Here is a 25,150-nt window from a genome sequence, read left to right on the forward strand (position 1 = left end):
GATCAAAGAATGTGTGTGATGCAGGCCCCTGCAGCCCTTAAGGTGGGGTGGGGCAACCGTTCAGGGAACCCCAAAACCTTCAGAAGGTCCCCATCACCCAAAATCGATGAATTTCTCTGTGATATGGAAAAGTCAACTGTCCCTCTTTACAGTCTGCGGGTGAGGGGAAGAAATCTCGCCTCACTGTGAAATGGGGCCTGAGCCACGGACTACCCCAGACCAGGAAAAGTTCACATTTTACAACATATGCGTATGCACAGAGAGAAAATTGGTACATGGGTAAAATCGAACGAATAAATACATATTGTCTTGCGCACACACATCTTGGCCAGACATCACTTCATTACATTTTGCACTCTGGAACCTATGGCTAATATTGCATCCATGAGCCTGAATCGAATCCGGCTCCTCCAGTTCCCTTTTAGCTCACCAGATTTTGCACTGGGCTGGTGGGTGAGGTGCAGCTCAGGATGGGAGAAGACATTCACCATGGCTCAGATGAACTTGTTTTTCACACCGCTCAGTGTAGCCTCCAAATGTGCCCTGCTGTGCTGTGCCTGGGGACAGCACAGCGTAGAGTCAAATGTACAGGTTGGCTGCTGTTGATGTCCTGCCCTGGGCTAGCGCTCAGACCAGCCTATCAGAGGGAAGTGTGCACTGTACGGCTTAGGGTTTAGACCAGAGGGATGTTCTTTCATTACATGTTCATATGTATTGACGATTAGAAGGTCTCAGTGTGTGCTTTACACGGCAGCATGCATGCAACGCGTTTTTTTTAATTAGCACACATTTTCTTTTGTGCGCGCCTAGCACAGGTAGGCATTAGTGTTTGATGCAAAACCCATTCTGACTATCTTAATAGCCTGTGGTTGTTTGCAGTGCTCGGCCCCAGTAAAATCCATTTTACGCAAAACAGCACGAAGCATTTTTTATGTTGTGGAAAGTGTACCTTACCAACGTAAAACACCTTTCACACTGGATAGGAAATAGCATGTGCCACTTTGCCTTACTTGGCATCTCAGAAGTGCCTTGACCTTAGAAAATCTGGGCCCGTGTTTACGTTGCATAACTCCTACTCCGCGGCTCCTGAAACACATGAGTGGTGAGGTTCGAATTTACCGCTACACTCCTGACATTGGTTTGACCGGTCACACTAAACACTGGCAGGCATGGAGTTGTTCAAGTCAAAACTGCTCACTTCTGAGAAATGGTTTGAGGGTGAGAGCCTACTGACATCAGCAGCTCCCGCTATCAACCCCAAGGGTGCAATCAGGGGCATGAGCGCTGGACTGAGCCATCGGGCATTCTGTCTCTGGCACTGATGAATGCCCTGGCTTGAAAGGGCCGCTGTGTGGCCTGTGGTTGCCCTCCACACTGGCTCTTACACGCTGGCTCAGCCGGCAGTGACAGTCTCAGAGGGCCTAACAGGTGAGTCCAAAGCTGTGGGCACTGCGTTTTATGTTTAGATGGCTTGGGTAGTAATATGAGCAGACCACCGTGTGCACACAACCCGGCCCTCCTGCTAACAGATCCAAAAAGCATTTCGGGGCCTCAGGGTAAAAAATATTTGGACACTCATTTGAGACAAACATTTTCTACTTTGCTAAATTACACTCACATATTTTTTAACGCAGTGTGATCCCACATACTGTAAGTTGAAAACACTGTTTATAGGAGAATATTCTTTTTAACTTGATTTTCCAGCTTCCGGAAATGACCTGGGTATAACCACTGTGAAAGGCAATGTTTCTAGCGCTTACATACTTTAAATGATTCTCTCACACACCTTACTTGATTAAAACTATTTGATCCAAATACCTAGTGGCAAGAATCCATTAATGGTGTACCATTTAGAAATAATAAAACCAACATCAAATCCGTGGTCATAACATGGATTTGCACAATGACAAATGTTTTCAATTACACTGCAAAGTAAATGCTGCGAGGCCCACAAGCACATTTTTCAATTTTAAATCAACTCTGCCCTCACTGCTACCACAGACCCATTGCTGTCTATTGCCCTGCTAATGCTGGGGACCTATTGCTGAATTCAAGATTAATATTATGGCATGCATTACAATGGGTTTAAACAAGCTTTGATTAATGTTGCCCTGCATCGAGCTTCGACCGAGAAAGATGCAGTATAGAAATGGTTCTACTCATCATTAAATACATTTTGATCAATAAATATTTTATATGAACTGATCTGGGGGTGAATTATTCACCAGTCTTTCCCATCACAAGGAAAACAAGCTACGTTTCATAAAATTGGGAGTTTATTTTTGGTGTATTTCATTTCAGAGTCTGAAACAACCTAGAGAAAGGCATTAACTCTTATGGGGGACATTTAATTCACTAATAATATTTCAAGATTCCCTTTATTGGTATTCTAAATGGGCTTGTTTTCTCTTTGTTTTCTCATTTGTGGTCTCTGCTAACCATTCTAAAAGCAATCAACTATGTTCAGTTATTGAGTGTTTGCTTTTTCCAGGATGTTGTGTTACTTTTTCTTTCCCAGCAGCATATGACTCTTGTCTGGTGCATAATTTGCATTGAATTACATCCAGTGTTTGTAACGGGCCACAATTGAGTTGCACCTGTCGGGCAAAAATGTGTTCAGAATACGTGGCCATCCAATCCCTGCCCTCTTTGCAAAGTGCACAGAGCAGTGGTCCCATATGCCAGTTGCCATTCTTTGCAAAGGCGTGCGTAAGGTGACACTGTAGCTACTTTTAATGTATATGTCTATATATATAGACCGCCCCTTTCAGAGACCCCTCCCCCACTGGTACAGAAGCTCTCAGCACTGACGAATGAGTGAACGTACAAAGGCGAGTGGGTTTCTCAAAACTGAGGGATGAGGAGGGATCCTTTGTGGGGTGCGTCATTGACGCTGAGGGTCGAGGCAGACAGTGCAGTGGGCTAGGCAAGCCAGAAATGGTTGTTGGAAATGACAACTTTAAAGGGCATCTGGTACACAAATGGGAGAAAAGTAGAACAGCATTCAGGACCCCAGGTGGACACAAACTGGAACAAGCAGATACAGCATACAGTGATGGGCAGTTCACTGACTTGTCATTGGTGACACAGAACCAGCGATTAATTTGAGCTGGTGGTTGAAGTTGGAGACCACTAGGCTTTGACCCAGGACAAGAGAGAGAAAAACACACAAGGAAGAAAGGCAGAAGAGAAGACACAAATAAAGTGACAAAAGGAGATGCAAGAGTGAGATTAAGGGAGAGGAATTATCTCTTGGCGGAATAAAGGGGCATGATGTGCAATCAGACTACACAGCCTTGGTATTCAGCATGTCAACATAGCCCTGACTGTGGGATTCAGAACAAATGGTGGGCACTGACACTGCTTCTTTTGCCATTTAAGCACTGGGCAGAACTATAGAGTGGACAAGACAGTAATGTAGAAGTCTCACTGTCATAAAATAACATAATATAAAATAACAGAACCCAACATAACATATGCATTTGTAAAGCGCACTTTCACCCAAGGGTATCTTGGCGCTGAATAACAGATGTTTATCGTGGGATCCTGTTCTGTGAAAACATCTCTGATTGATGCTGCTTGCTCGGCATTTCCCATTTGGATGCTACAGAATCCTCCACTATAGAATTATGAACATTCTCTACTCTTTCACATGCAGTGTACTCCTTGCATAGGACCTTCAAGGTGGCACCCTCTATGTGGCTAACATTGCTTGGACGAGCTTGCACTAGTCTAAGTAGTGAATGTAGAAAGCATGGAAGTCTGCCATGTTCAATAAAATTTAAAATATTTACTTTTAGAGGGAATGTTCAGCGTTACGAGAGGTGTAGAAAAAAGTAAAGATTCATGCTATGAAACAGTTAAGAGACTGCCATGTTTAAAGGTACATTAGAAAGTCGAATCACCTCCTTAATAGATCTTGGATTCCTCAGCAGGCAGGTTGCACTTTCCAGCAACTATACCAGCAAATGGAGACAAGGCTTATAAAAATCATCAGCACTTTCCCCCCAAAGTATATAGTAACAAATACCCTGGGGGTACAATTGTTAAGCAATTTGCAAAAAGCAGTGTGGATCAAGTAACAATGGTTAGACTGTATTCAGATTTTAAAGACCACTTTATAAGGTAATTATTAGAACTTACACTAAGACCTCCTTAGGAAAATGAAGAGCACATCTGTGCTTTGAAAACACATTGCACCAGGTGGAGCAGTCAAAACATGATAAACTATAAATTCCACTAGAAATCTATTAGAAATGGTATTTCTGGTTGGCTAAGGCTTGGAAACCACCTCTCTAGTCAGGGCAAGGGAGTTACACACTGATGATAACCTCTGCTCACCCCCTTAGTAGCTTGGCACGAGTAGTCAGGCTTATCCCAAAGGCAATGTGTAAAGCGTTTGCCTAACACACACAGCAGCAACACACTAGGCACACCACAAAAGGAACTTCACACAAGGTTATATAAAAATAGCCTCTGTATTGTCATAAACACACTAGAAACATAATCACACATTTACACTGTGCCAACTGGCACCAGGCAATATTCACAGGGGATTATATACAGGACCAAGCCAATCGGGCCATGGTCAGATCCATCAGAACAGGTAAGTAAATGCAAAACACAACCAGTAACTACTGGTACCATAATCACCTAAGTATTATCATATTAGCATAAACCCACATTAGGCCCAAACCTCATCAGCATAAACACATTACGCAATGGGCCTCACCAGCATAAACACATTATGCAATACCATCATAAGCATAACCACATTAAGCTAATAGGTACTACCCCAAAACATCATAGCATGACATTAGGCATTAAACAGGGTGCGTAAATCATAGTAGATGAATCACATTTCCTAGCACCACATTATTCAGCTTAGGGCCTGACGCCCTACAAACCCAACAGTCCCCCTGGCCAACTAGCCTTCTCAAAGGGGCTCAAATGCCCTATGTCCCAAATGTAAGGGCAGCTGCCAATGCAGCGGAATCCAAAGTGCGCCATTGCGCTGGGGCTCAGGAGTGTATCTCACTCCTATCGCCTACAAAAATGCCCCCAAAGAACTGTTTGCCTAAACGTAGCAGCTGACGCTACTTGCCGTGCAGCTGTGAAGCAAAGAAGGCCTGGTAGAACTACTTGAGTAGAATTTCTCAACGTGAACGGACAATTTCTCAATGCTAGCGGTCACACGCATAAGCGACCACTTGCAATGAGAAATCTGACCGCCCGTGATTACAAAATCTCACCAACTTGATGTTAACGAACAAGGAAAAATCTCACCGGGTGGCGGTTTTCCTCGCTCGACAACTTGATGTTGACGATTGCGAGCGAGGAAAAAAACTCCGATACGTGGAGTGAAGTTTTTCAGAACTCCGCAAGCTTCACGGAACAGAAGTTTACCACCCAGACTTAGTTTTGGGTTTATAAAGGTAAAAGGTGGGAAGGTATACATTTTTAAATAATTATTACATTGTTGTTAATGAATATTAAATAATGAATTGAAAGCTGATCTGATTATGATGGCTGTGAACCCCCCACCCACAGGCTGCCGGTGGCAGGTTCACCATCGGACTGCGGTTTTCCTCACACTAGATTACTATTGCGGGCAGAAATATGGCAGTCGAAAGACTGACAACCACGGTTCCAACAAGCGGGCTTGTTCCGACCGCTTGACAGAGCAGCTGCATGGCGGAGAATGTTGGCGGTGCCTGTCAGGCACTGGCAGTCATATTAGGATGGTCCATCCCCCCAGCCTTTCCATAGCGGTTCATCTGCAATGGAAAGGCTGGCGGAATGGACTTTGGGGGCCCATAGTGGGCCCCCATTTCCCTCAGGCAAATTGGTTTTGCACTTGGGGGCACCTATGGTGCTCCCCTACATTTCCCTGCACCATGTGGCAGGCACTGCGTGGTGCCTGCCACGTAGTGCAGGGAAATGCAAAACCTGCATTTTTTCCATTGTGGCGGTTGCTGCAGCCACAGTGGCGGTCGCATTGTAATATGAGCTGTAGGACTACAGACACTATGGGGTCCATTAGGATAACGGGTGGATTGCCACCGCCTGTATGGCAGTGGCGATCCGCCCGCTAAAAATCACCACCCGCTGCTAATTTCCCCCCGCCATGGTACCATTACCATGGCGGGTGGGACCCCGGTGGACGGGAAGACCGTCTGCCGGTTTTCCACCGGTAGGCAATCCACCCGATTGCCTACCGGGCGGTAAAGCATTTTATATGGTGGCGGTGTCTGGTAGACACCGCCATCGATATTACAATGCAGGCAGGCGGTTTTTGACATTGGGGGCCCGTAACTGGCCCCCAGGGATTCTGGGAGGTGGGGGGTGCACATGGGGGGTACATATGGTACCCCCGTGCAGTTCCATGCACAACATGGCAGGCACCGCGCCATGTTTTTTTATTGAAAAACTATTTTAGTTGTGTAATAAATATTTTAACAGTTTAAGTTTAGGGGATTATAAGGGTAAAGGGTTAATGCATTCTAATTTGTGTTTTAATTAATAATATTTTTAAATGATAATTAACTATTTCAAATTTGAAAGTAAATGTTTTTTTAAATTTAGATGTGGGTTGTGAATTGTGTGGTGTTATAAGGTAGGAAGTAAATAAATGACATTTCCGTAATAATTCATGTTTCTGCTCATACGTAATTTATAAATAAAAATATGTATTTGTTTGAAAATTTTCATATTTTATTTAACATATTTGTAGTTATTTGTGATATGTATTTAACATTATATTATGTGTTTATTTTGTTTAATTTCTAATAATACATATATTTGTATTTGAATTTGTAGCATACCTATATATACCTATATATATATATTATATGTTATTCGTTTTCTTTTTTTTTATTCATTTTGTTTAAAAAAAAAAGATTTTTTTGTTGACATTTTGTGTCTTTTTCAATTTGAACTGACTGGAGAGAATAGTACATTTTAGCCCTCCGCAATCCAACACTTTCCCTTCTGTTGCACTGACTGGAGTGGGAATATTAAATGTTATCCCTCCGCTATCCAACACTTTCCCTACTGTTGCTCTGACTGGAGTGGAAATAGTAATTTTTACCCCTCCGCTATCCAACACTTTCCCTACTGTTGCTCTGACTGGAGTGGGAATAGTAAATTTTATCACTCCGCTATCCAACAATTTCCCTACTGTTGCCATCACTATAGTGGGAATATGAACTTTTACCCCTCCGCTATCCAACAGTTTCCTTACTGTTGCACTCACTGGAGTGGGAAATGTAAGTTTAAAGATGTTTTTATAGTTTAATGTTTTAATTTATAATAGAATGTTTTTTCAAATAGATTTTGTTATTTGTATATATATATATATTCACTTAAAAAACCATAGGTTTCACACATGTTATAGTTAGCTGGACATTTCACTCGTAAAAAACCAATGAAATTCCCACGTTATAGTTAGTGCAGGCAACTATAACTCACGCGACCGCAATCCTCTGCTGTTGACGTCACTGTATTTAGACACTTATTTACCCATGTCTTCTTCCATTAATCTTTAGCTATACATATATTACAAATATTTATTTTTCAGAAAGACACATATGTCATCAGTGATGTAATATCTGACGTCATCAGCAAAGGATTGCGGTCGCGTGAGTTATAGTTGCCTGCACTAACTATAACGGGGGAATTTCATTGGTTTTTTTACGAGTGAAATGTTCAGCTAACTATAACATGTGTGAAACCTATGGTTTTTTAAGTGAATTTGCAAGGTTTTCTAAATGCTAATTCGTAACTATAACGTGTGTGAAACCTATGGTTTTTTCAGTGAATTTCAAAGGTTTTTTAAATGCTAACTTTTAAGTTTGATAGTAGTTATATCTAATTTTTGTACTGATTGTCTACAGTTTAACTGTTTATTTATAAATATTTTATTCATTAAATAACATATATTTTTCTGAAAATTACAAAAAAACATTTTTTAATTAAAACTGAAATATTGATTAATTTTCTTGTTTTCATTTTTTATTTTAATATATTTCTATCATTTTCTTTAAAAAAATAATTCAATTTTTTTCGCAGTCGCGCACTCAAAGTGTACACATCACGGTGGGTGCGCGCATTCTAGCCGCCATTTTAGAAAAGTCATGAAGGATCCGCGTATGGTGTGCGACGGCTGCGTGTTTTTCAGTTACATCATATACATTTAATATCACGTGATATGCGCGATTGGTAAGCGACCAGTCTGCGACTCCTGCTCCCGCGCATTCGCGACACATGAGCATTACGGTACAAGATGTTTGCGCGCTTGCGGGTCCCATGTAACATCATATACGTGCTGGGGCGCGCTGGGTGCGCGACTCACGCAAAAAAAAATTATGTTCCATAATGATATGTATGTATCTTTAATATACATATTAAGGCAAGAGATTATGTAAGATATTCATCAAAATAATATATTTGTACTTATAAGAAACTTATATTATTTTTAAATATATTTTCGCGAAGTCGGGTGCGTGCGTCGTGAGTGCAGAAAACCAGGTCAGCAGAGCTGCTGTAGAGTCAGAGAACCAGGTCAGCAGAGCTGCTCTAGAGCCTAAGAACTAGGTGAGCAGAGCTGCTCTAGAGTCAGAGATCCAGGTCAGCAGAGCTGCTGTAGAGCCGGAGAAACCAGGTCAGCAGAGCTGCTTTAGAGGGAGAGAACCAGGTCAGCAGAGCTGCTTTAGAGCCAGAGAACCAGGCCAGCAGAGCTGCTTTAGAGCCAGAGAACCAGGTTAGCAGAGGTGCTTTAGAGCCAGAGAACCAGGTCAGCAGAGCTACTCTAGAGCCAGAGAACCAAATCAGCAGAGCTGCTTTAGAGCCATAGAACCAGGTCAGCAGAGCTGCTTTAGAGCCAGAGAACCAGGTCAGTAGAGCTGCTCTAGAGCCTAAGTACCAGGTCAACAGAGCTGCTCTAGAGCCAGAGAACCAGGTCAGCAGAGCTGCTGCAGAGCCAGAGAAACCAGGCCAGTAGAGCTGCTTTAGAGGGAGAGAACCAGGTCAGAAGAGCTTCTATAGAGCCAGAGAACCATGCCAGCAGAACTGCTTCAGAGCCATAGAACTGGGTCAACGGAGCTGCTTTAGAGCCAGAGAACCAGGTCTGCAGAGCTGTTGTAGAGCCAGAGAACTAGATCAGCAGAGCTGCTCTGTAGCATAAGAACTAGGTCAGCAGAGCTGCTCTAGAGCCAGAGAACCAGGTCAGCAGACCTGCTGTAGAGCCAGAGAAACCAGGTCAGCAGAGCTGCTTTAGAGAGAGAGAGAACCAGGTCAGCAGAGCTGCTTTAGAGCCAGAGAACCAGGTCAGCAGAGCTGCTCTAGCTGACACTGTCTGACTGACACTGACTGACTGACACTGACTGACTGACACTGACTGACACTGATTGACTGACACTGACTGACTGACACTGATTGACTGACACTGACTGACTGACATTGACTGACATTGACTGACACTGACTGACTACTCTCTACTACTCTACTACTGACTCTCTACTACTCTCTACTACTCTCTCTCTACTACTCACTCTCTACTACTCACTCTCTACTACTCACTCTCTACTACTCTACTACTCTCTACTACTCACTCTCTACTACTCACTCTCAACTACTCACTCTCAACTACTCACTCTCTACTACTCTACTACTCACTCTCTACTACTCACTCGCTACTACTCTCTACTACTCACTCTCTACTACTCATGCTCTACTACTCTCTACTACTCACTCTCTACTATTCTCTACTATTCACTCTCTACTACTCACTCTACTACTTTCTACTACTCTCTACTACTCACTCTCTACTACTCTCTACTACTCACTCTCTACTACTCACTCTACTATTCTCTCTCTACTACTCACTCTCTACTATTCACTCTCTACTATTCACTCTCTACTACTCACTCTCTACTACTCGCTCTCTACTACTCACTCTGCACTACTCACTCTCTACTACTCGCTCTCTACTACTCACTCTCTACTACTCACTCTCTACTACTCTACTACTCTCTACTACTCGCTCTACTACTCACTCTCTACTATTCTCTACTACTCACTCTACTACTCTCTCCTACTCTCTACCACTCACTCTCTATTACTCTACTACTCACTCTCTACTACTCTCTCTCTACTACTCACTCTCTACTACTCACTCTACTACTCTATACTACTCACTCTGTACTACTCTCTCTCTACTACTCTCTACTACTACTCTCTACTATTCACTCTCTACTACTCACTCTCTACTTCTCTCTACTACTCACTCTACTACTCTCTGCTGCTCTCTAGCACTCACTCTCTACTACTCTACTACTCTCTCTCTACTACTCACGCTTTACTACACTCTCTCTACTACTCTCTACTACTCACTCTACTACTCTGTACTACTCACTCTCTACTACTCTCTCTCTACTACTCACTCTCTACTATTCACTCTCTACTACTCACTCTCTACCACTCACTCTCCACTACTCACTCTCTACTACTCGCTCTCTACTACTCTTTACTACTCACTCTCTACTACTCACTCTCTACTACTCTCTACTACTCTCTCTGCTACTCACTCTCTACTACTCACTCTCTACTACTCTACTACTCTCTACTACTCGCTCTACTACTCACTCTCTACTATTCTCTACTACTCACTCTACTACTCTCTCCTACTCTCTACTACTCACTCTCTGCTACTCAACTACTCACTCTCTACTACTCTCTCTCTACTACTCACTCTCTACTACTCACTCTACTACTCTATACTACTCACTCTGTACTACTCTCTACTACTCACTCGCTACTACTCACTCTGTACTACTCACTCTCTAATACTCACTCTCTACTACTCACTCTCTACTACTCTCTACTGCTCACTCTCCACTACTGATTCTCTACTACTCGCTCTCAACTACTCTCTACTACTCACTCTACTACTCACTCTCTACTACTCTACTTCTCTCTCTACTTCTCACTCTCTACTACTCTCTCTACTACTCACTCTCTACTACTCACTCTCTACTACACCCTCTCTACTACTTGCTCTGTGCTACTCGCTCTCTACTACTCTCTAGTACTCACTCTAATACTCACTCTCTACTACTCACTCTCTACTACTCCACTACTATCTACTACTCTCTCTCTACTACTCACTCTCTACTACTCACTCTCTACTCACTCTCTGCTACTCACTCTCTACTACTTTCTACTACTCACTCACTACTACTCTCTACTACTCACTCTTTACTACTCTCTCTACCACTCTCTACTACTCACTCTCTACTACTCTCTACTACTCACTCTCTACTACTCTCTCTCTACTACTCTCTACTACTCACTCTGCTTCTAACTCTCTACTACGCTCTACTACTCACTCTCTACTACTCTCTACTACTCACTCTCTACTACTCTCTACTACTTTCTACTACTCACTCTACTACTCACTCTCTACTACTCTCTTCTACTCACTCTCTAATACTCACTCTCTACTACTCACTCTCTACTACTCACTCTACTACTCTCTACTACTCACTCTACTACTCTCTACTACTCACTCTCTGATACTTTCTCTACTACTCTATACTACTCACTCTGTACTACTCTCTCTCTACTACTCTCTACTACTACTCTCTACTATTCACTCTCTACTACTCACTCTCTACTTCTCTCTACTACTCACTCTACTACTCTCTGCTGCTCTCTAGCACTCACTCTCTACTACTCTACTACTCTCTCTCTACTACTCACGCTTTACTACACTCTCTCTACTACTCTTCACTACTCACTCTACTACTCTGTACTACTCACTCTCTACTACTCTCTCTCTACTACTCACTCTCTACTATTCACTCTCTACTACTCACTCTCTACTACTCACTCTCCACTACTCACTCTCTACTACTCGCTCTCTACTACTCTCTACTACTCACTCTCTACTACTCACTCTCTACTACTCTCTACTACTCTCTCTGCTACTCACTCTCTACTACTCACTCTCTACTACTCTACTACTCTCAACTACTCGCTCTACTACTCACTCTCTACTATTCTCTACTACTCACTCTACTACTCTCTCCTACTCTCTACTACTCACTCTCTGCTACTCAACTACTCACTCTCTACTACTCTCTCTCTACTACTCACTCTCTACTACTCACTCTACTACTCTATACTACTCACTCTGTACTACTCTCTACTACTCACTCGCTACTACTCACTCTGTACTACTCACTCTCTAATACTCACTCTCTACTACTCACTCTCTACTACTCTCTACTGCTCACTCTCCACTACTGATTCTCTACTACTCGCTCTCAACTACTCTCTACTACTCACTCTACTACTCACTCTCTACTACTCTACTTCTCTCTCTACTTCTCACTCTCTACTACTCTCTCTACTACTCACTCTCTACTACTCACTCTCTACTACACACTCTCTACTACTTGCTCTGTGCTACTCGCTCTCTACTACTCTCTAGTACTCACTCTAATACTCACTCTCTACTACTCACTCTCTACTACTCCACTACTCTCTACTACTCTCTCTCTACTACTCACTCTCTACTACTCACTCTCTACTCACTCTCTACTACTCACTCTCTACTACTTTCTACTACTCACTCACTACTACTCTCTACTACTCACTCTTTACTACTCTCTATACCACTCTACTACTCACTCTCTACTACTCTCTACTACTCACTCTCTACTACTCTCTCTCTACTACTCTCTACTACTCACTCTGCTTCTCACTCTCTACTACGCTCTACTACTCACTCTCTACTACTCTCTACTACTCACTCTCTACTACTCTCTACTACTTTCTACTACTCACTCTACTACTCACTCTCTACTACTCTCTTCTACTCACTCTCTAATACTCACTCTCTACTACTCACTCTCTACTACTCACTCTACTACTCTCTACTACTCACTCTACTACTCTCTACTACTCACTCTCTGATACTTTCTCTACTACTCTCTACTACTCTCTACTACTCACTCTCTACTCTCTATTACTCGCTCTCTACTCTCTACCTCTCTACCTCTCTCTCTACTACTCTATACCTCTCTACCTCTACCTCTCTACCTCTACACCTCTACCTATACACCTCTACCTCTCTACCTCTCTGTACATGCAAACATATGCACATATATATATGCATATATATGCATATGCATTTATATATGTATGTGTATATATATATATATATATATATATATATATATATATATATATATATATATATATATATATATATATATAAACATATAATCTGCATATCTATATAAATATAAATTCATGCAAACATATACATATACATATATGCATACATATGCATGGTATGTGTATGAAATTTTGAAAAACACTAATAAAAGCAAAGCTAAAAAGCCACCTAATTATAAACAGAATTGCTTTAACTTAAACGAGGGCGAGACCTATTGCATTTTCAATGCTTGTTTACTTTGCTTCCATCAAGAAGGCATTCAGATGTGACATATTTGCCATAAATTCTGAATGGTAGCACTCTAGTTCCTCATTAGATCACTGTAGCAAAGCTACTGCTCACCATGGAAGTCTGCTGCTGGTATTCAAAGTGCATTTTTCAGTCTGCATGTCAGAACTTTTTAATGAAATAGAAGAGGATTTGAGAAGTCAAAATGTGCCCTAAGTTTTCTTTCTGCAGCACTAATCATAATTTCTATGGCAAAATGAACCCCCTCATTTTGTTCCTTTGCAAATTAAATGTTTTAAATGTTACCACTTTATTCCAATCAAGATGGCTTCAGGTGTGCCTGTGCCATACCTTTGTCATAAGTAAGACTGTTAGCGCTCTAGTTGTTCTTTAAAACACTCTGGGATTTCAGTTATTGGGCTATACTTGGGCTACATCTCGGTGATATTTGTGCTACATTTGGGCTCTTTTGTCTCTGGTGGCCATCTTGGGAACCTTGTTATGAAGATTCCTAATTTCCTCATTTACTGCAGTCTCCTCAGTAGGCATACTGTCAGTTTTTTACTTTGATTCAATGAAGAAGGCATTCAGATGTGTCCCACATTTGCCATAAATTCAGAATGTTAGCACTCTAGTCGATCATTAGATCACTGTAGTAAAGCTAGTGCTCACCAGGGAAGTCTGCTGCTGGTATTGAAAGTGCATGTTTCAGTCTGCATGTCAGAATTCTTTAATGAAATAGAAGAGGATTTGTTAAGTCACTCAAAATATGCCCTAATTTTTCTTTCTGCAGCACTAATCATACTTTCTATGGCAAAATGAACCCTCTCATTTTGTTCCTTTTTAAATTAAATTTTTTAAATGTTACCACTTTATTCTAATCAAGATGGCTTCAGGTGTGCCATACCTTTGTCATAAGTAAGACTGTTAGCGCTCTAGTTGTTCTTTAAAACACTCTGGGATTTCTGTCATTGGGCTATACTTGGGCTACATCTCGGTGATATTTGTGCTACATTTGGGCTCTTTTGTCTCTGGTGGCCATCTTGGGAACCTTTTTATGAAGATTCCTAATTTCCTCATTTACTGCAGTCTCCTCAGTAGGCATACTGTCAGTTTTTTACTTTGATTCAATGAAGAAGGCATTCAGATGTGTCACACATTTGCCATAAATTCAGAATGTTAGCACTCTAGTCGCTCATTAGATCACTGTAGTAAAGCTACTGCTCACCAGGGAAGTCTGCTGCCGGTATTGAAAGTGCATGTTTCAGTCTGCATGTCAGAATTCTTTAATGAAATAGAAGAGGATTTGTGAAGTCACTCAAAATGTGCCCTAATTTTTCTTTCTGCAGCACTAATCATACATTCTATGGCAAAATGAACCCTCTCATTTTGTTACTTTTTAAATTAAATGTTTTAAATGTTACCACTTTATTCCAATCAAGATGGCTTCAGGTGTGCCATACCTTTGTCATAAGTAAGACTGTTAGCGCTCTAGTTGTTCTTTGGAACACTCTGGGAAGCTGCAGTAGAACACAAAGGAATCAACTGACAGTCTCTGCCCTTGTTGGATGTACATGTTTTACTGAGAATGTCAGACTTTATTCTCACATGACTGAGAAAGATAATGTGAATTTACAGAAAATATGCTCTCAGTTTAGCTTATAGATCACCTTCCAAACCTCTGTGGGAAAAGCATGTGAAAATAGTTTTCTCTCAAACATGATTCATGATATCCCAGCAGAAGGCTTTTTCACATGGTAAAATCACCTTAGAACATACCACAATTCCTAAAATGAGTATGGTACCATCAACAAATGATTTATAATGTAACTAAAGTCTTAAAACCTTCTATTAACTGCAATGCTTTTTAATGAGGTGTTATCATGTATATTGGTCCCAAGATGGCTGCCAACACTTCTTGAATGACGTGCTGACAGCCAATCAGATCTCACAATGAGATGTGTGGTTAGGCTCCGCCCAGATATGTATATGATTTTACTTTTGATTTTCACAGGAACTACTAAACGGATTTACACCAGACCTGCAAAAGGCACTTCCTTGACCTTATGGCTACCTCTCTGCCAAATTCCACGTAATTCTGTTCAGCCGTTCGGGCTGTAGCTGCGTCTAAAGGTCCTATGGAAAAATGCATGGGGAAAACGCGTTTTGGGACCCCCCTTTTTCTCGGCGCCCGCTTGACGAATCACCCCGAGACTTTCAGGGTAGGAGCTGAACGGAGCGCCCCATTAGTTTTGAAAATTTCGTGAGGATTCGTCAACCGGCGCCAAAGTTATTCAAAATAGAATTTTGAGATTTCCTATGGAAACTAGGTTGTAACTATAACTATCTACTGGCGACCGCCAGTAGATAATATATATATATATATATATATATTCACTGAAAAAACCATAGGTTTCACACATGTTATAGTTAGCTGGACATTTTACTGATAAAAAACCAATGAAATTCCCCCGTTATAGTTACTGTAGGCAACTATAACTCACGCGACCGCAATCCTCTGCTGATGCTAATACTGTATTTAGACACTTATTTGCCCATATCTTCTTCCATTAAATTTTAGCTATACATATATTACAAATATTTTTTTTTCATAAAGACACATATGTCATCAGCAGAGGATTACGGTCGCGTGAGTTATAGTTGCCTACAGTAACTATAACGGGGGAATTTCATTGGTTTTTTATCAGTAAAATGTCCAGCTAACTATAACATGTGTGAAACCTATGGTTTTTTCAGTGAATTAGCAAGGTTTTTTAAATGCTATTTCCTAACTATAACGTGTGTGAAACCTATGGTTTTTTCAGTGAATTTGTACGGTTTTTTAAATGCTAAGTTACTTTACGCCATTTGTGGCGTGCGCGCCCACTTAACGCAGTTCGTTCCGTGCACGGTTTTTATCAACTTTAATAAGCCCTGTACATTTGGTGGCCTTCGGCCACCAAAAGCACAGGGGGTGAGGTCAATGTGGATAGTGTTTTTTTTATTTCGATTTTATAATTTCATGATGCCAAAATTACGTTTTTTTTCTCTATTAATAAGCCCTGCACATTTGGTGGCCTGCGGCCACCAAAAGCACAGGGGGTGGGGTAAGTGTGGATAGTGTTTTTTTTATTTTTATTTTTTTACCGTAAGCGTACGGTAAGCTTACGGTAAGCGTACGGTAAGCGTACCCCGCGAAATTGCCGAAAAAAAAATAAAACCGTTTTTGCTCTTGGGGGATGTTTGGGGACTCCCTCAACATGACTATGTGGGAGGGAGTTGTCAAAACAGCCCCGTAACATGTTTTTGGCCATCATGTTTGATAAACAACACTCAGTGCGAGAGACAAAATGGCGGACGCCGCTTCCTGGTTTCGGCCGATTCGAATGTTTACTAAGATCTAAGAGCCAATCAGAATCGCGCTCGCGCACGCCACCGTAAGCTTACGGTAAGCGTACGGTAAGCGTACGGTAAGCGTACCGTAAGCGGGCTCAGATATATATATTGATTTAAAGGCTATTTTCTCAGAATCTACTGAACAGATTTACACCAAACCTACAAAAGGCACTTCCTTGACCTAGGGACTACCTCTCTGCCAAATTTCTAGTAATTCTGTTCAGCCGTTCGGGCTGTAGCTCGTTCTAAAGGTCCTATGGAAAAATGCATGGGAAAAACGCGTTTTGGGACCCCCCTTTTATCTCAGCCCCCGCTTGACGAATCCCCCCGAGACTTTCAGGGTAGGAGCGGAGCGTAGCGCCCCACCTATTTTGAGAAATTCGCGAGGATTCGTCGACCGGCGCCAAAGTTATTCAAAATAGAATGTTGAGGTTTTCCTATGGAAACGTGGTCCTAACTATAACTACCTACTGGCGACCGCCAGTAGGTAATATATATATATGTATATATATATATGAATATATATTACCTACTGGCGGTCGCCAGTAGATAGTTATAGTTACAACTTAATCTGATTGGCTGTTAGATCTTAGTAAGCATTCGAATCGGTGGACACCAGGAAGTGGCGGCCGCCATTTTCTCTCTCGCACTCTGAGAGGGGGTTAAAAAACAAAGGCCAAAAACATGTAAAGGGGCTGTTCAAACAGCTCCTAAGCACCTAGCCATGTTGAGGGAGTCCCCAAAGATCCCCCAAGGCCAAAAACGGAATTTTAATTTTTTCGATAATTTCGCCGATTACGCTTACCGTACGCGTACGGTAAAAATTATTTAAAAAAAAAAAATCCATACTTTCCCCACGCCATGTGCAAATGGTGCCCGAAGGGCACCATTTGTGCATGGCTGAATTTTTCGATCCAAAAAATTAAAATATTACCTTTCACAACGAAGCGCATCATATGTCCTCCATGTGCGCACGGTGCGCGAAGCGCATCGTGCGTACATGGCCCATCTAGCGTAACGTGGGCACGCGGTGCGCGTAGCGCACCGCGTGCCCACCGTGCGTGCACGGCACTAACTGCGTAAAGTGGGCGCGCGGTGCGCGAAGCGCACCGCGTGCTCACTGTGCGCGCACTGTGCGCGAAGCGCACCGTGCTCTCACGGAACGAACTGCGTTAAGTGGGCGCGCACGCCACGAATGGCGTAAAGTAACTTAGCATTTAAAAAAACGTACAAATTCACTGAAAAAAACATAGGTTTCACACACGTTATAGTTAGGAATTAGCATTTAAAAAACCTTGCAAATACAGTGAAAAAACCATAGGTTTCACACATGTTATAGTTGGCTGGACATTTTACTGATAAAAAACCAATGAAATTCCCCCGTTATAGTTAGTGCAGGCAACTATAACTCACGCGACCGCAATCCTCTGCTGATGACATATGTGTCTTTATGAAAAAAAAATATTTGTAATATATGTATAGCTAAAATTTAATGGAAGAAGACATGGGCAAATAAGTGTCTAAATACAGTATTAGCATCAGCAGAGGATTGCGGTCGCGTGAGTTATAGTTGCCTGCACTAACTATAACGGGGGAATTTCATTGGTTTTTTATCAGTAAAATGTCCAGCTAACTATAACATGTGTGAAACCTATGGTTTTTTCACTGAATATATATATATATATATATATATATATATATATATATATATATATATATATATATATATTACCTACTGGCGGTCGCCAGTAGGTAGTTATAGTTAGGACCACGTTTCCATAGGAAAACCTCAACATTCTATTTTGAATAACTTTGGCGCCGGTCGACGAATCCTCGCGAATTTCTCAAAATAGGTGGGGCGCTACGCTCCGCTCCTACCCTGAAAGTCTCGGGGGGATTCGTCAAGTGGGGGCTGAGATAAAAGGGGGGTCCCAAAACGCGTTTTTGCCATGCATTTTTCCATAGGACCTTTAGAACGAGCTACAGCCCGAACGGCTGAACAGAATTACTAGAAATTTGGCAGAGAGGTAGTCCCTAGGTCAAGGAAGTGCCTTTTGTAGGTTTGGTGTAAATCTGTTCAGTAGATTCTGAGAAAATAGCCTTTAAATCAATATATATATATCTGAGCCCGCTTACGGTACGCTTACCGTACGCTTACCGTACGCTTACCGTAAGCTTACGGTGGCGTGCGCGAGCGCGATTCTGATTGGCTCTTAGATCTTAGTAAACATTCGAATCGGCCGAAACCAGGAAGCGGCGTCCGCCATTTTGTCTCTCGCACTGAGTGTTGTTTATCAAACATGATGGCCAAAAACATGTTACGGGGCTGTTTTGACAACTCCCTCCCACATAGTCATGTTGAGGGAGTCCCCAAACATCCCCCAAGAGCAAAAACGGTTTTATTTTTTTTTCGGCAATTTCGCGGGGTACGCTTACCGTACGCTTACCGTACGCTTACCGTAAGCTTACCGTACGCTTACGGTAAAAAAATAAAAATAAAAAAAACACTATCCACACTTACCCCACCCCCTGTGCTTTTGGTGGCCGCAGGCCACCAAATGTGCAGGGCTTATTAATAGAGAAAAAAAACGTAATTTTGGGAACATGAAATTATAAAATCGAAATAAAAAAAACACTATCCACATTGACCTCACCCCCTGTGCTTTTGGTGGCCGAAGGCCACCAAATGTACAGGGCTTATTAAAGTTGATAAAAACCGTGCACGGAACGAACTGCGTTAAGTGGGCGCGCACGCCACAAATGGCGTAAAGTAACTTAGCATTTAAAAAAACGTACAAATTCACTGAAAAAACCATAGGTTTCACACACGTTATAGTTAGGAAATAGCATTTAAAAAACCTTGCTAATTCACTGAAAAAACCATAGGTTTCACACATGTTATAGTTAGCTGGACATTTTACTGATAAAAAACCAATGAAATTCCCCCGTTATAGTTACTGTAGGCAACTATAACTCACGCGACCGTAATCCTCTGCTGATGACATATGTGTCTTTATGAAAAAAAAATATTTGTAATATATGTATAGCTAAAATTTAATGGAAGAAGATATGGGCAAATAAGTGTCTAAATACAGTATTAGCATCAGCAGAGGATTACGGTCGCGTGAATTATAGTTGCCTACAGTAACTATAACGGGGGAATTTCATTGGTTTTTTATCAGTAAAATGTCCAGCTAACTATAACATGTGTGAAACCTATGGTTTTTTCAGTGAATATATATATATATATATATATATTCACTGAAAAAACCATAGGTTTCACACATGTTATAGTTAGCGGAAATTTTACTGATAAAAAACCAGTGAAATTCCCCCGTTATAGTTAGTGTAGGCAACTATAACTCACGCGACCGCAATCCTCTGCTGATGCTAAAACTGTATTTAGACACTTATTTGCCCATGTCTTCTTCCATACATTTTTAGCTATACATATATTTCAAATATTTTTTTTTCATAAAGACACATATGTCATCAGCAGAAGATTGCGGTCGCGTGAGTTATAGTTGCCTACACTAACTATAACGGGGGAATTTCACTGGTTTTTTATCAGTAAAATTTCCGCTAACTATAACATGTGTGAAACCTATGGTTTTTTCAGTGAATTTGCAAGGTTTTTTAAATGCTAATTCCTAACTATAACGTGTGTGAAACCTATGGTTTTTTCAGTGAATTTGTACGGTTTTTTAAATGCTAAGTTACTTTACGCCATTCGTGGCGTGCGCGCCCACTTTACGCAGTTAGTGCCGTGCACGCACGGTGGGCACGCGGTGCGCTACGCGCACCGCGTGCCCACGTTACGCTAGATGGGCCATGTACGCACGATGCGCTTCGCGCACCGTGCGCACATGGAGGACATATGATGCACTTCGTTTTGAAAGGTAATATTTTAATTTTTCGTAATTTTTATAAGCCATGCACAAATGGTGCCCTTCGGGGACCATTTGCACACGGGGTGGAGAGAGTGTTGTTAATTTTTTCTTTTATTATTTTTGTTTAAAATATTTTGGTTTTTCACACCTCCAATAAGCCCTGCACATTTGGTGGCCTGCGGACACCAAAAGCACAGGGGGTGGGGAGAGTGTGGATAGTGTTTTTTTTTTTTACATTTTTTACCGTACGCGTACGGTAAGCGTAATCGGCGAAATTAGCGAAAAAATAAAAATTGCATTTTTGGCCTTGGGGGGTCTTTGGGGACTCCCTCAACATGGCTATGTGTGTGGGAGCTGTCTAAACAGCCCCTTTATATGTTTATTGGTTTTATTTAACAACCTAGCTCTCAGTGCGAGAGAGAAAATGGCGGCCGCCGCTTCCTGGTTTCGGCTGTTTCGAATGTTTACTAAGATCTAAGAGCCAATCAGAATCGCGCTCGCGCACGCCACCGTACGCGTACGGTAAGCTTACGGTAAGCGTACCGTAAGCTGGCTCAGATATATATATTGATTTAAAGGCTATTTTCTCAGAATCTACTGAACAGATTTACACCAAACCTACAAAAGGCACTTCCTTGACCTGAGGACTACCTCTCTGCCAAATTTCTAGTAATTCTGTTCAGCCGTTCGGGCTGTAGCCCTGTCTAAAGGTCCTATGGAAAAATGCATTGGAAAAACGCGTTTTGGGACCCCCCTTTTATCTCAGCCCCCGCTTGACGAATCCCCCCGAGACTTTCAGGGTAGGAGCGGAGCGTAGCGCCCCACCTATTTTGAGAAATTCGCAAGGATTCGTCGACCGGCGCCAAAGTTATTCAAAATAGAATGTTGCGGATTTCCTATGGAAAAGGGGTCCTAACTATAACTACCTACTGGCGACCGCCAGTAGGTAATGTATATATATATATATATATATATATATATATATATATTTATTTGATAATAATTTTTAAATTATAAAATAAATTAAAATTAATAGTTTACTAATTGTTTTAAAGTAAATATGTATATAAAATATTATACATGTGTTAAACTTTTTTAAATTAAGTTTATTTGTAATATTTGTTAAAATGTATATTAAATCAAATGTTTTTAAATTTATTTTTTATTTATTATATTAAATGATTATCATTTTTTTTATATATATATAAAAATGATATTTATTACAACTATATTTATGAGATCAATATTTTTTCCCGATATTTTTGTACTTACTATTAAAAATATAGGATGTGGATATTTTTGACACCGATATTTATAACTCATTATTGTGGTATGGGGATATTTTAGATGTCAATACTATGTCAGTGAACCTGGCTCTATTTGGATGTGGAGCTGTGCTGCATTATTTGTATGTTATTACCACATAATTTAGTCAATATTGCTGCATAATTTAGGCTGCCTCTGCAGCATATTTTCATTGGCCCCAAGAGAGATGGTCACATAGTTCACTTTACAAACTCCTCTCACCTTGCAGTAAAGAAAAAAACTAAATATCTCCACTTAAAGAATAAGCAGCAAGTTGTCAGAAGACATAATCTGGCACTTAACCTGTCTGAACTCGCAGCAAGTGTAACAAAATAAAAAAAAAGTAAAGTAAGTTTTATTGTTTAGTCACCTACTGAACTCCCACAACTCTATACTGTGCCAGCTCCCTCAGTCATTTTGTGGGGGCAAAAGTTATTAAGGGCTGGCCCTGCCCTCAAATGCTCCCTCATGACTACGGCCCTCAGGAAGATTGTAAAGGTATCAACCGTGCTTACCTGGGGCTGAATGTAAATTCACTGCAGATATTTGATATGTTAACTTACATATATTAATAACACCTTTTTCTGAATTTGTGACCACCCTCTGTATTGTGGCATTTAACAATGAAGAAAGCATACACTGCAGTGAAAAGTAAAATATTCTGGGCCTGATTTATCATTCTTTCACATAGCACAATACAGCAAGCCCCCTTGATGTGCTGCATGAAAGTAAAAAAGGTAGTACTGTGCGGTATTTACCATTATATGATGCATACCTGTCCTTTCCTAGTGCTGGTGTACTTTTGGCTGCCTTGCGACAATGCTGGCACTCTTGTGTCATGGTGAAAGGGTGCCTATGTTGTAGGCAGGATTGTTTTTGTGCCGGGAGGGACACTTTTGTGCACAAAAACAATCCTGGGAGCCATTTTCTCTTTCTATGTGTGCTGTAGAATGCAACACACGGGAAAGAGGAACAAACAAGTAGAAATAAAGATATTTCTCCAAGTTGTGCCACACTTGGGAGGCAAAGCATTTTGATGCATTTCCAGGTCTACAACTAATGGTAAATCTGGGAATGCACCGAAATCCATGGGTGAATGCGTGGGAACACACATGCTCTACCCATGGAACGCCTCCCAGCCGCAGAGTAGCAGAATTAAGTATCAATGTGGTAATCCGTAATGCTACTGGAGCCGGGTGAAAACTGCAGTACAGTAGAAAAGTGGTCACAATAGCAACAATTTCAAAACAAAAAGATGAAATCATTCACAGGATCATATTCACGATTCTGCAATAGATGCAATTGATTCTCAAAACATCAATGGATTGTTCAAGACATCACAACTGTCTGTAAACTTGAGGAAATGGTGCTCAGGATGGGGGGAGAATAACGTGCTCAGGATAAATGTGCGTTTGTGAGGGTTGAAAAAAAGGGAAAGGTAATGTGACATATATACATGATATTTACATGATAAAACTGTCCAGCCTATAACAGGCCAATTACTACAACACTGACACATAGCAGTGTGAGGACGCTGATAACAAATCTAATGTCGTCAAAGCTTGTTTTAAAGAGAACAAAAGTCAACGTTTTGACCCTTTCCAATAATCAAGGTTGTTGAGCGCTTAGCATGGGGTCTTCATCAGGACAGAGAAAGGGAGCACCTAAAAGGAATTGAATACTCCGTATTAATTACGTGAAGCCTCATGGCTGGATGTGAATGTAAAATAAAACAGAATGTTATTTACCAAATCTGAAAACAATGAGGGAAATCAGGCTGGAAAATGCTGTGGATGGGCTCATTAAAGTTCCTAAAGCAGAGAAAGTGAACATTAGTCTATAGAGGGACAATGTCTAATGTGGCAATGCCTAACAGACCTAAGTGAAATGGATAGAACTTAGTCGAAATGTAGATAAAGGTGCTGTCAGTCACCTTAACACGACCGTCCAAAACACATACCACAGTGGGTCATAGGATCCCACTGTATCACGGGCCTATCCTTATGTGATAAACTGAAACAATGAAAACTACACATAGATTAGAAAAACACACAAGCGTATCAAGGCCGTGAAGCTTGGGGATGGTCTGCCTGGTTTAAATGGATGGCATTTAATGTTCACTTTCTCTGCTTTAGGAGCTTTAAGGAGCCCATCCACTGCATTTTCCAGCCTGATTTCCCTTGCTGTTTTCAGATTTGGTAAATAACATTCTGTTTCATTGTGCATTCACATCCAGCCATGAGGCGTCACGTAATTAATACGGAGTATTCAATTCCTTTTAGGTGCTCCCTTTCTCTGCCCTGATGCTTAATCTCCATAACATTCAATTGCCTACTTTAAACATAACAATTACAAACCTCTTAGGACAGTTTAGCAGTATATTTGATAAGTATAACATCATACAACGTCATACTACGTGGTGTCAGCACCCAACATATAACTGAGCACCAATCCAATTCTGCTCATTACAGCCTCACATTTCAGTCATCTATTTCTACAGTGGGGGCTTAACACAAATAGCTGCTACATCGGATGATACTGCGTCTTTATGGTCAGAATGTTGTGTACACAGCCATTGTAATATGGGGCTCCAGATATCTTTAGGTCTAGATGCTGTGGGCATAAGTTCCCAAAATAATGTCAGCTGGGTTTGACAATATGTGACATCCTGCAACTATGCTTTAGTGGATGGGGCACTTGATTTCCTCTAGTGTATAGCTACCCTGTGTTTGACCAATAATAACAGCATGGCATGCAGTTTACGAGAACTTGTAGGTGTTTCTTTCACATACCTCAATAACGGGTAAGGTGTTGTCGGGAACATTAAGAATTTTCCCAATAATGTTAAATATGTCTGTCCAGTATTTAGCTATATGAGGGCATTCCCAAGCTACGTACAAGAAACGCTGCTGAGCTCATCCCACATCTCCAGCAGTCTGCAGTTGGCCGCAATCCCATGCGGTGGAGCTGGGCAGGGGTTCTGTTGAATCTATGCAGATACTTGAAATGAATCAACCTCAATTTGTAATTTGGGGATAGCATCCTTTGTTGGTTCCAACAAAACTTCCACTGCTCCTCTAAGAGTGGT

Source organism: Triturus cristatus, chromosome 9 (genome assembly GCF_964204655.1).
Source record: "Triturus cristatus chromosome 9, aTriCri1.1, whole genome shotgun sequence".
In the NCBI taxonomy this organism is placed as follows: Eukaryota; Metazoa; Chordata; class Amphibia; order Caudata; family Salamandridae; genus Triturus; species Triturus cristatus.